The sequence below is a fragment of the Pinus tabuliformis genome, chromosome 3_1 (assembly GCF_031772625.1).
Source record: "Pinus tabuliformis cultivar Carrire ecotype Pingquan chromosome 3_1, CPIR1, whole genome shotgun sequence".
Taxonomy (NCBI): Eukaryota; Viridiplantae; Streptophyta; class Pinopsida; order Pinales; family Pinaceae; genus Pinus; species Pinus tabuliformis.
In genome coordinates, this window is record NC_142301.1 from 938,177,653 (window position 1) to 938,190,674 (window position 13,022).

At 39.3% G+C, this 13,022-nt stretch overlaps 1 protein-coding gene across 1 annotated transcript in view; it reads left to right on the top strand.

Moving 5' to 3' along the window:
- Nucleotides 1-4,202: 4,202 nt before the first annotated feature.
- Nucleotides 4,203-13,022, top strand: part of LOC149190861 (uncharacterized) — a 156,409-nt gene continuing 147,589 nt past the window's right edge. Inside the window, exon 1 of the mRNA XM_089412292.1 lies at nucleotides 4,203-4,435. The gene's annotated coding sequence lies outside the window, so the exon portion shown is untranslated. The remainder of the gene's footprint in view (nucleotides 4,436-13,022) is intronic.

A 13,022-nucleotide genomic window follows, 5' to 3' on the forward strand; every position in this document is an offset into this window, starting at 1 on the left:
TTCTCCTATAGAATTGCATGGACCCTTGAATGAAGACCAACAAGAGGATCCGAACAACTTGACTCCAAATGTCCGACGGCTTGAGGCCAGAAATGAATTGAAGAAACAATGCACTGAGTAGTAAGACGAGCACTAATTAATGCCCATCCAAATCCCTAGAGCTCGTGTGAAATTCCATCAACGCAATTACTCTGCCTGGATCCCACGGTTTCACCATCATCAACTTGCTTCCTGAGATGACTTCCTCGGATGAACTGTTAAGATAGTGAATTCCCTGTCTAATCCTCGACATGGAAATTAAATGCAACACATTGTTTAATGGTTGCCAAAGCATTTTCAATCGATCCCGCATGATTGTAGCCTTAAATACCTTAATATTATTTACTACCCACACGCCTTCCTACGTTTATCACCGAACCATTGCCACGTTCCACCATTTGTTGAGGTATAAACAAATGGAAGAAATGATGGGAAGGAGAGGGGAAAGGGGGGTAGGGAAGGAGGGGGGAGGAGGAGGGGAAAGGAGGGGGGAGGGGGCGGGGAAATAAGGACGAGGGGGGCAGGGAAAGGGGGTTAGAGGGATCATGAGGAGGGGGGAAGGAGAAGAGTAAGGCACAAAGGCACTATTATAAGGAGAGAGAGACTAAAAAAGACTGAGATGTCCACCATCATCAGGGAACATTGTAAGACCCCAAGACCTTATTGACATACGTTTTTCCTTCTTGTAAGAGACAAGTTCTATTGGCCATTGAGTCCGCTTCAACATTAAGATATCTGAGAACATGAAAGGAGGGGGAGTTGGAAAAAGATGAGAGGAGGCTCTTAACATGTTGAATGATCTGGTTGAGTGCATTGTCTTTAGGAGAAGAGTTAGTTCTTAAGTATTTGATTACCAAGAAGGAGTCCCCTATGATAGTGAGATCTTTAATGCCTTGCTGGAGAACGACGATGAGGCCCATATAGAGCCCAAGCCCCAAGCGTACCTAATAACTATTTTTCCTTCGGGATTGCGAATAATCTTTCCCCCTCCTGCCACCCCTATAATATATTATTTTGTTATAATATGTTTTACACTGTGTTTTTTTAATATAACAATATATTTTTTTAAACAAAGATGAGTAAGGATTCTAAACCTGCGCCCAGATGCAACAACTACACGGGAAATTAGATACACTGATTCTTCTAGCAGAGGGTCCTCGTAGGAGGGACTGGCACGTGTTAAAAAAAGACTATATTGGAATCCAACTGCTACAAGGGGCCGACATACATAAACTTTACAAAACTTTCTAAGAAGTAAAACACAATTACAATACAAGAGCATAAAAAAGGAGGAGAAATAACGTTTTTTAGAGGTTGATTGAGATCTAACAACAAGTTGTGAGTGGGTTGATTAGATGCACTGTTGTTTAAGTTTTGGTTTTCATTGACCATGAGCTGAAACTTCAGGTCTTTTAGTTGTCGACGAAAAGCATTGATTTCATCCTCTTGATAGGTTAATTTATCTTTAAGGCTTTGAATCTCATTCACGAGGGAAATTAAGGTTGTCATTTGCCGATGGAGTTTCCAATTAATATCCATGTGTTCTAGCTGAAGAGCTTCTAATTGTCGAGTACACTTTCTATGGTTGTTGTTACCACCTGCTACAACGAATTTATCCTTCTCGGGTTAACATTATTTGATTGTAAGAGGAATGGGATTGGTTGTCAACAAGTACATGGCTCAGATGACTCATAGGATCAATGAGAGGGTTGTTGTGGAAAGCAACAAGGATAATCACTAACTAGAGACAAACAAATTCCAACTAGAGAATAGTTGCACTAAGAGGGTCGAAAAAAGGTGACCACTTTCCGCAGGTAGAGACAAGACAACACGATGATTCACTAAGCCAGGAGCACCGAAGCCAAAGGGGTAAAGCAACAAGGAAGACTTCCAATTAAGTAAGTGGAGAAATAGAGAACAACTAAGAGCCAAATTAACAAAGGATACCACATAGAGGGGAAGGCGATACCTGAGAATAAGAGTACCCAACATAGGAAGGCTGGCCTGCAAGGAAGAGCACTGACAAACATGAACGGGTTGGATAATGGAACATCAACTGGCCAAACTAATACTAATTGTGCCTTCGTGAATAGATTGGGGGACACACAACGTATCTAGGAGAGTGTTAGGATGCCAAAGTTTCCTTTGTAGTGAATCCCAAAATCACACCAACTAGCACTATGCAAATTCACCCTGATTTCGAAAGTGCTGCTAATAGAACCAAGAAATCAATTAACATAGAAAATCTTTGAAAAGACTGCTCGATTCAGATGAGCCAACATAGGGCACCAATGAAGGTTGTTGAGTAGAAGCTCACATTGATCATGCAAATGAAAATTATGAAGGTAGGAGCAGACAAAGGCCATGAATTTAAACTAGAAATCCCACATGTGACGTCAATCTGGTTGCCATTAAACTTCATTATGGCACCCATCCTCGAGACAATTAATGAGCGAGGTTCTAAGTCAAACTGAAACCTAGTATGTTGTCCTGTTTCAAATCATGATGCGTGTGAGAACATTAGGATGAATTCCTTTGCATGGGCCACACTAATTGCCACCTTTTTTTATCATGAGCTCCTATGTTTAGATCAAGACATGAGAGAGGGAGACTTAGAGTGGGAGTCCAAATCATGTTTAATAGAACTAAGGGGGAGAGGGGAGAATCATAGGATGTTTCTCCATCTAGAGGATCCATTTTATGTCAGTTTGGCCTGCTTTTAAAAGGCAAGCAAGATTAGTTTGTCTATCTCCTTCTAAGTTTTAGCATCTAAGGATGTGAAAAAATGACTTGAGGGGGAAGTAATCCAGGGCACGAGCAATTCTTTGTAGAAGAAGTTTGAAATGATTTTCTTTAGAAAATGAGCCTTTGTACAAATGCTGTATTGTGAGGAGTGAGTTCCCAAGGATTGATATCTTAGAGATATTCATATATTTTGCCAAATTTAATCCAAACAAGATGCCATACATTTCAACTTGATTATTGATCCTCTTCCCAAACCTCGAAGAGTACTTGATAGTTGGTTTTCCATTGAAATTATAAATAACCCTCATTCTCGGCCACCCTTTAATTACAATATTATATAATACAAATTTGCCAATTTTAATTAAAAAATTATAATTTACAATTTAATACAGAGAACTTGTTCTCACAGATAAACTATTATACTCCTAAAATAGTTAAATAAAAATTAAACAATTTTTGTTTTTTAAATTTATTAATAGGAATAAATTAATAAATGATATAAAATCAAATAATAAAAAAAATCACTTTCTCAACCTAATAAATCTAAATTTAAAATAAATCTCTAAGTAATTTATATTTCAATATAACATCGAAAATACATCAAAGAGTTAAAAAAATTATTACATAGCAAAAATTACATGATAAATGCATCAAAGAGTTAAAAACATATATTACATAGCAATAAATTACATTATTATTAGAATCTTCATCAATTTAGACTAATCATGTAAAATCATATATCTATACCTAATAAAAGATTAAAATATCGCTCTGGAGTATGCCGTAAAACTGCAACTGCTTCTACTTGGCTAAGAGTTTGTCTTCCTTGGACATAAGGAAACAGGTTAACGGCCTAAGACCCAGAGGCATCTGGCAGGAGTGAAAGCCTGGTCCCTTACGGACCACCAGCGGGTTATTACAGGTGGCGTGGTTTTCCTTGATAACAGTGATGAGTCAAACCGACATTCGCGGATAGCAGCCAGAGATGGCTGTGCTCACTGTTGGTTTGACACCTGAGTTTGATAGGTTTTGCCACCTTCGGAAAAAAAAGAAAAAGAAGAAGAAAAAAAGAAAAAAAAGAAAAAAGAAAAAGATTGAAAATGAACCAGTCATATTTGATGTGACTAAAAGAAGTTTAAAGTTATAAATTTTTAAATTGTTTATCAAACATGAATTTTCAATTTGTTTTTCAAATACAAATTTTATTTTGTAATCAATTTAATCATAAATTTTCAATTTGTTTTTCGAATACAAATTTTACTTTGTAATCAATTTAATCGGGATAAATTGAATATTTTTAAACCGAAATTCGTCTGAAATAAAAAATTTAAGAAATAAAAAATAACCAACGATACTCATGTGGCGTTGTGAACTGATTACTTCTCTGTTGGATACACCACGTGTCCTTTTACACTTACGAGGTACATTCATTCCCATTCTGGAGAGTTTTGTCACGTATGACTGAGAGGTCGACCCTATGTGAACGTAATGGTGGATGCCAATTCAACTACCTGGTGGCTCGAATGTGCAAACGTTTCTTCGATGATGCGAGGAGCTTGAATGTGAACCCTGAGCTCACACAACTCGGCCATTGCACTTTCACTGTCAATTCAAGGCGTGTAGCTCCAGAAAGACCACGGCGAGCTTGAAGGTAACTTTAATTATGTTTCCTGTTTGCATTTTATGAGTTAATGTTGAAATTGGTGAAATTTTTCAGTGTTCTTCGGTTTTTGAGTGAGCAGTATCTTACCTCCATTTTCTTTCACTATATTTGACCTATCTCAACTTCATAGCCCCATCATTACATTTTTTATGGTTGATTTTCTCCAGGGTTGAGCTCTGACAGTAAATGGTCTATAAAATTTGTAATGTCAGCAGTTAGAGGGCAATCCATTTTGCATGAGTGCCCTGTACAGCATGGTTGCTTGGCCTTCTTTGCTTAAACCTTTATATGCTACCTTTGTGGAAAGAGTGTTGTGCATTTTCATGCACACCACCTTGTTTATTGGCGATGTGATGCTGTAATCTTCGTTTGGAGCAGGCACCAGATATTTGTAGGCAGTTATTGCGTAATTTTTTCCCTGTAACCACCCCAGTCCCCTGTCTTTCTCCTTTTGCATGGCAATCAGAATGCACGCTTCTGTGAGTAGCCGCGAGAGGTCCCTTCCCCCTTGTCAGTCTAGTGTCTGTGTCAATTCCTCTCCCCAATACTAGTAAGGCAATGGACCTCTATGTCCCTCTCTCTGTAATGGTCGAGCGACTTTAAATATCCCTCATTTCTTTTACAAATCTTTGATCTTTCTAGAGCTCCGAATGTATAATTGGGCGATTGTCGGGCGTGACTGAGCAACAAGTACAACACCTCCGACAGAAGTGGTTAAAGCGTTCAATTTTTATCCACCAGTCCTTCTAAACAGATTCGATTTTAATACTCTTCGCAGGAACTTCCGCATTGCAAGCTTGATAAAATGTCCTTTCACCTCTGCCACCCTATTTGATTGCAATCACCTTTTACTTGTTTGTTCGCCGGGGTTGCAGAGAATTTTATGTTGGAAAGATAAAATACTCGGGATTAAGGGTTTGCTGAAGGCCAAATTAGCTACAGAGTAATTGTCATTACAGGGGCCTTCACAGCCCGCAAACCTTCAGCACAATATGTCTGGAGGCATAGCTAGTGGCCACATTGCTAAGGAGCGAAAGGCCTAGAGGACGAATATATATGCTATAGAGGCCATATATGCTATATGTTCTATTTACCCATTTCCTCTTTAAACTCCGTTAAGTTTTACTATGTGGGTATCCAGTTAGAGGCTGCGTTGGTGATTTTTTTTCTGATTTTGAATTGCATGTTACCCATCTCTGTTCTCGGCTAGGTTAAAAGCATTGAATTTATTTAACTTCGTCCATGCAATTGAGATATCTGCTATTTATTTTGATTTGTGTGTTACACTGGTAATATTATTTCAAAGGATAACATTATATTCATTAGGGTTTATATATAAGTTTTTATGATGTATGACTATATCCTCAAGAGTTTTGAAGAGTTTTATGTTGTAAAGGGCAATACGAGTGTAAGATGGCAAGCCATATAAACATTAGTTCAATATCATTACTACCGTTGAGTGCACTGTATTGGACCAGCTCTGCGAAGAGTGTGTATAGTTTGCGTTTGAATCCTAATTTGATATAATTTGTGTGAAATTTTCTGCCAGTATATGTTATAGGAGTTTGCTAGCTACCTTCCAAGAGCTAACGAGGGGTGTTCAATGTGCACAATATGTCAAGGGATTTGGGCATTGACAGGGTTTATAACTTGATAGCCTAGCATTTGGATACATATAGATCTACAGGGTATAAAACTTTCCCAACTATACCATGCAGCAAACTGTAGGATTTATAGAACGCTAGATAGCGCACGAACAGTGGTTTTCGAAATGTAGATTCCGTGTACATATGTATTTTGTGTCTTGTAAGACCAAAGGAAAACAACGGAGTTTGCTTTGATAGGAAATAACTTGCTATTTGATGTGTTCAGCGTTTGGATACATACAGATCTACAGGGTCTAAAATCCTTCCAACTGTACCATGCAGCAAACCCTAGGATTTATAGGATGCTACATGACACACAAACAATGGTTTTTGAAGTGTAGATTCTGTGTACATATGTATTTTGTGTTTTGTAAGACCAAAGGAAAACAACGGAGTTTGCTTTGATAGAAAATAACTTGCTATTTGATGTGTTCAAGTGTGTTTGAGCTCAGAATTCTCAATTCTTAGCACATTCAATCAAAAAATGAGGATAGGCGAGTATCCCGGCTTTAATAGAAGGAACTTTCTTTTTGATGTGTTCAAATTTGTTGCACTGCAAAATTCCAAGTTCTGAGTAGATCCAGTCAAAAAATGAGTATAGTCAAACAATTCAAAATTATAGCGTGACTCTGGGAGGATGTTAACGTATGCATGTATGGTGATTCTATTATGGTTGTCATAAGAAGCATTTTTGATTCATCGAGATATGTAACAAAGATTATAGAAGTTTGTTGTCTAGGTAGTGTTTAGTGTTTAAGAGTGATCTCACAAATGCCTTGATGTCGCAACTTAAAAGGTTGTATATAAAAAATTGTTGTAATGGTCAATAATGGTGAAAGTGATATTGTGCTTCAAATATGCTTGTCCATTTGATTGGTTTAATAATGGTAATGGCCTTACAAAGATGAGCCATGTGGGCTTGCATGTCATGGCGTTTTGTACATAGTTGCACTGATCTACTTTCACCTTAAAATGTTAGTATTTTGTTTGATTTTTGATAATTTCTGGTATGCATTTTCCTACAGAAAGTAGTTCCAAACAAATTAGAGGATAGATATGTTTTTTGGTTTGCATATTTGTTCTAGAACCTATTCTTTCCTCTTGACTTTCAAGCCTTTGATAATTGTGTTGAATTGTATGAATATCTTATATATTGATGAACCTAACTTGCATTGAAATGCATATAGGAACATATATAGATATAAAGCACAATGGATATGGTAACTCTTCATGAAAGTCAGACATCATATGTAATTAAAGGACAAGCATCTGTATAAGATACATGAATGTATATGAATATAGAGATAATGAATAATATATTTAGAAACATTCATGTCATTTATAACACTAGAATTAGCAAACTGAAAAAGTCAAATACCATTTGAATATAGTTCTATTGTTGATTGAATATAAACTTAGATTATTAACCTAGGTAGCTATGTTGCAAGGTTGAGGGTATGAGTAATGGTATTGGTCTCCCCATTGAATGTGATTGTCTAATAGCTACTTAGGTGAAAGATCTTAGTTGATATTCAAACACATTGGTTATAACTTATATTATACATCCTTATGGTGCAAAGGTGGTGACAATTTGGAAAATCCATATTTTCTTGCTCTTTTTTATGGCATAAAAAGTTGATATGTATGATAGATTTAGAATTGAATAGGCTTTATTTGGGTGGATGATCTTGGAGGTAACGATTGTTTTTCTCCCATTGTGTATTGGCTTTATAGATTGCATAACCCTCTAGACTCGGCCATTTTTACTCCCCCTTCTTAAATTGTACACTCTTTTCACCAATTGTAGGTCATCATAAAAATAGTGGACCAACATGAAATAAAATCATTTTAAAAAGCCTCCCTTAAATTACTTTGGCATTCCATTTACCATTTGGGGGTATATGCTAGTTCAAAACTGAAATTGTCTAAAATAAAAAGAGTTAAAAAATAAAAAAAAAACCGTGCAATGCCACAATTTGTCCAAAGAATAAGATGTAGAATGGGACGAGCAAGTTTCTTGAGAAGTTGATGAATTTATATAGTGATACAAAAACATAGCAAGAAGTAGGAAGAGGCAAGGTGATGAGGATGACTGCTCTTGAGGTTTTAAGAGATAGAGAAGACCAAATTAAGATGGGGGACAATGACATAGGAAATGATTGTAGGGATTATTGCTACATAATCTTGCACCTTAGTGCAAAGCCTTCACCAAGAAAGGAACCTACGCAACAAGACAAGGGTATCACCACTATCACCTTAGCAACAACCCCTATTCTATTTTAGTGGTGACAACTAGCCACTACAAGGGAGGCTTCCTGGTGGGACTCAAGGATCAAATAACCCTAGAAAGGCTAAAGCTAAGTGCCCCCAAGGATCCTACAAACTAACCCATGAATTCCTATGCTTGTAAAGGGTAGGGTTAGGTGGAGAGGTAGTGTAATGCAAGTGATATGGTTCATAGTGGTTATGAGTCAATCCTAAGGCTTCCTGGACTTCGAAAGTCTGAAAGAGAGTCTCAGAACACACCCAATACATACAAAACACAAGACTGCTGTAAATTAGGGAAAAATCTATAGTTTATGAGAGCATATAAAACTTAATTATAGTAGCAAATCTAACCATTCAAAGTGCACGAAAAGTACATGAAATGAAAGATTAAAAAATTAACAAGTGGGCAATGGAGGGAATGGAAAACAACAAAGAAATGGCCTTTCCTTCAAGCTCATGAAAGTTGGTCAGAGCTAGTCCTTGAGTTTCAAAATAGGAAAACCCCCATAATATAGGGACCAAGCAAGCTTAGATGGGGATATATAGGCAGGAAGGAATCTTCTTCGTAAAGGAAGCCTACTCTCTTTTAATGGGGCATAAGGATCTTCCCAAGCAAAAACTTTGGTGTTGGATTTGGGGGAACAATCTTTGGCTAACAATATAACTATTCTTATGGCTAGTTGTAAGGGGAAGAGGCCTCACTTGGGATAGAATTCACAAAAAAAGGCTATGGAGGACCATCAATTTGTCTACTATGCAAGGCAGAGTTCGAGGACATGGAACACGTTCTAAATGCTTGTCCTTACATGGGGCTCCTGTGGGATCGTGTCTATCAGACCTTTGGGCTATCTTCCTGTAGCCCCAATAGCATCATTGACACTATTATTAATTGGGACGTCTTGCCTTTTAAAAACCTAATCATTAACAGGGCTTGGACTATCTTCCCTGGATTTGTCACGAGGCTAACATGGAAAGAGCGAAACTATCGAATTTTCTATGGTTCTTTCTCCTATGAGGAAGTCGTTTGGGATTTTTTTTCCATAATGTTAGAGAATTGATCCTGATTTCTCCTTGGCAAGCCCAATATTGGGAAATGGATCCTCTGGAGAAATCAATCTTGCTTGCCTTAGGCCTCTCCTAATCCTTTATTCCCGCGTCTTCTTCCCCTCCCCCTTCGAAAGTCCAATCTACTAGTTACTTCACCCCTCCCCCCTAGTTTTATCAAACCAAGCTTTGATGGAGCATTCAAAGGTAACCTAGGGATAGTCAGTTTTAAAGGTGTCTTTGAAGATAACTCAGGCAAGATTCGATTCCTTTTTGCTGGTTACATGGGAACTAATAGTACTAATGCAACGAAACTAACCACTATGGAAATTGGCCTCATAGCCATCATAAATAGGTACACTAAAATAATGGTAGGAGATTCACAAAAAGCAATCAACACCCTTTGTTAGCTTATTCAAGTTGCCAATATGGGTAGAATTAATAAAAGTTGGAGATTAGCACCTACTTACCTTCGCTGATATCAGTTCCTTCCGTTCCGTTGGAAGGGAAATTCAGGGATTCGATCCAGCCTATGGTTTCCCTACGGCTACCTTGTTATGGAGTGGAAATGTGCAGACTCGAACTGCGATACTCAGTCTGGTTGAGTGTAACCGATCATCACTTCCTTTTTTTCAAGTGGTTTGACTGGCCGAGACCAGTGTACGTCCATGTAAATAAAGGGCAGCCAGAAAGTCAATTCAGGAGCTAATAAGTCTTCGGGTGGTATGTGACCAATATCGGATTTGAGGTCTCACTCTGTTCGAAGCGTGGCCGAAGCAGCGAAGGTCCTCCTAAAGACCAGAGCCAATCCATCATCCATCTCATCAGACTCACAAGCAATCATCAAATCGCACATTAGAAGTCAAGATTCCCCCCTCTACCGATAAAACCGTCCTCCTCAACTTGACGGGTGCCTTAAGTAGTAGTGCTAGCTGGACAAATGGTTAGAAGTATGGTGGTGGTATAGGTAATAGAGGTCAGATCCATGTACGTACGAATGAGGGTATAATGAATCCAACTTATGGTACAATGGGTGGTAGGGTCAAGTGCAGAAGGATAGGCATAATACCGATGGAGAGGGTAACGTGATAAGGGGTGCTAGTGATCGTCCAAAGGGGTGTGAAATGTCTAACATGGGGTAGGTAGTGATGAGCGTCAACCTTGGCCTTACAATGGGTGGTGGTTGGACTCAAGTTATGGGCGGTTAGGGAGAGAGAGAGTTGTTTCGTAAGGTGGATAGAGTGCTTGGAAGAGTGGCATGCGGTGGTGTTTGATGCCGTCATTTCAGAATGAAGGTTCTCCCTCGTAGCCTATCCACTTGGCCTTAAGTTGGCGTTGAGTGGAAGGTGAGGAGGGTGGGTGTGCTTGGTGTTTCCCTAGTCCCTTTTGCTGTCTGAAAAGGAGAACTGATTCAGATCAGAGAGTATTGTCTCCCGGATCTATTTGATTTCTTTCTTAGATCGGTTGAATAATACTTTTGACCGGTTGGGTCCCCCAACCCATACATGTTTCTCCTGCGGTTCTCATTTCGCGGAGTAGCCCCGACTATCTGTACCGGGAGAGCGGACCTACTGGCTCCTTCGCTTGAGAAGCAAGAGTTGGATCCCCAGTCCATATTTGGGAGACATCTGGATTTTCAACCCTGTTTTTGGTTACACTTAGGAGGGGGCCATTCCTCTTTCCTTTTGCCCCAAGTGCATTTTTTCAATGGGGAAGTGGATGAGGCTTCGAGTAGGTAATCTCTTCCTTCCCACGGTCTCAAGAGTGAGAGCCAAGACCATGTTTGTGTTGATTCATTATATATGTAATTATGCATTGATGTCATTATGCATCCATTCATTATATATGTAATTACGCTACCTAATATCGTATACAAAGATCTATCTCATTATATATGTAATTACGTAGAGAAATCATTCATGTCTCTCTGTGAGTGAAATGCGAGGCTTGCATCTCGGGAGAAAGTTCATCAGAATCCACCATCCATGTTTTTCCATTAGTAATTGACTGTTTAATTGATTTGACCATTTTAGGTATGAGCGTGTGAAGCTCGCAGCGATTAGCAAGCCTCAAATGGCCCAAGTGATCAGGTCTGGGCCCAACGTAGCACCTATCGAGTAACCAGCCAGCCGCTTCACCAGGAAAGTCTTTGAATGGCTGAACGAAAAAGTTTTTTCGCGCAACGCTTCTTTATAAGCTATTTGCTTATCGAGCCACACAATATACAGATGCAAAATTAGAGAGGATGCGTTAGTAGGCTCGACCAAAGGAAGAGGAAAGGGGTAAGCCCAGGAAAAGCTCATCTCGCTTATAGTACGGGAAATATGTTCCTTTCTCTCTAGGCTACCTTTTGACTTTCCTTCGCTAGCACTCTCACTGCTACCTTCCCTTACACACGCTAGCTTACGAACAATCTCACTTACCTTACTACTGTGCTTCCATCGCTAACCTTTGGGGGTAGACCCTAAGCTACCTCACCCTATCTACTAAGCACTTAGTACTAGTGGTTTCTTTATCTGCCGTCTAACAACAGTACCGATTTGATAACCCTGGCCTAACCCGATGATCTCCCTCCACCCATCCAATCGATACTGAAGGCGGGCTTTTTCCCCATGTCTCCCGAGAAAGCTTAGTACATATGGCATAGGACGATATCACACGTCGTATCTCGTATTACTATGATGCCTGCCCTAGGGAAGGTTGGCTGAAGGGAGAACAAAGAAGATGAAACTTCCCCAAATGAGTGGGATAGATATAAGGGAGGGTTGGTTGAGAGGGAACAAGGCCTCTAATTAATCCGCTTTCCGTACGTATAGGTCTAAGACCGCTCAAGTCCCCAGGTGGGCTACATCTTTTGACCACGAAAAGAAGGAAGGCTTGCCTGTTCTTGGTCGGGAAAATTCTCTTCAACGGCATCCGACTTTTAGGGGAAGAAATATAGGGTCCTTTTTTCGTCTTACAAGCATGACATGAAGAGCTAGCTCTGCTCAGGTAAGACCTCAATAAGGGATCCCTGCTTGAGTTAGAAGGGTGAGGCGGAGGGAGGGTTGACTTCGCTTAGGGTTCAACTTCCTTTGTTGATATGGGCTCGGGTATTTATATATATCCCTTCTTTCTTGAATTGAAAGAAGGCAGAAAGAAAGACAATACATATTGGTTTGGTTGGTAAGTCTTTTAATAGCCTATTAATCTACTCTTCTTATAGAGATCCTTCTAAATAAATACATACATAAAGAAATATAGATATCCTTCCTTTTAAAGCAAGCACGGTTATACCCTTCCCACCTGAAAACTACCCCTAGTCTTTAATCCTGAACGAACCCAGCTTAGGTAGGTCCTTGAACGCATGCCTTTCTCTGCTCCTATCCCATTCGTAAGTGATTTTCTTCAGATAGGCCATAGTGTTTTAACCAATTGAGCCCACCTAGACAGAACCTACTCCATTATCAATGAGCCCATCCATTCAGACAGACAGAACCTACTCCATACACAATTACTTCGTCTTTGGTCTGGTCGAGTCAGTGCCATCACATGCTTCATCACCGCATACGAAACGCCTTGGCCAAATGCCCTTATGCTCCGATCGATAACTCCACTACTCTATGCTACGACGGGAA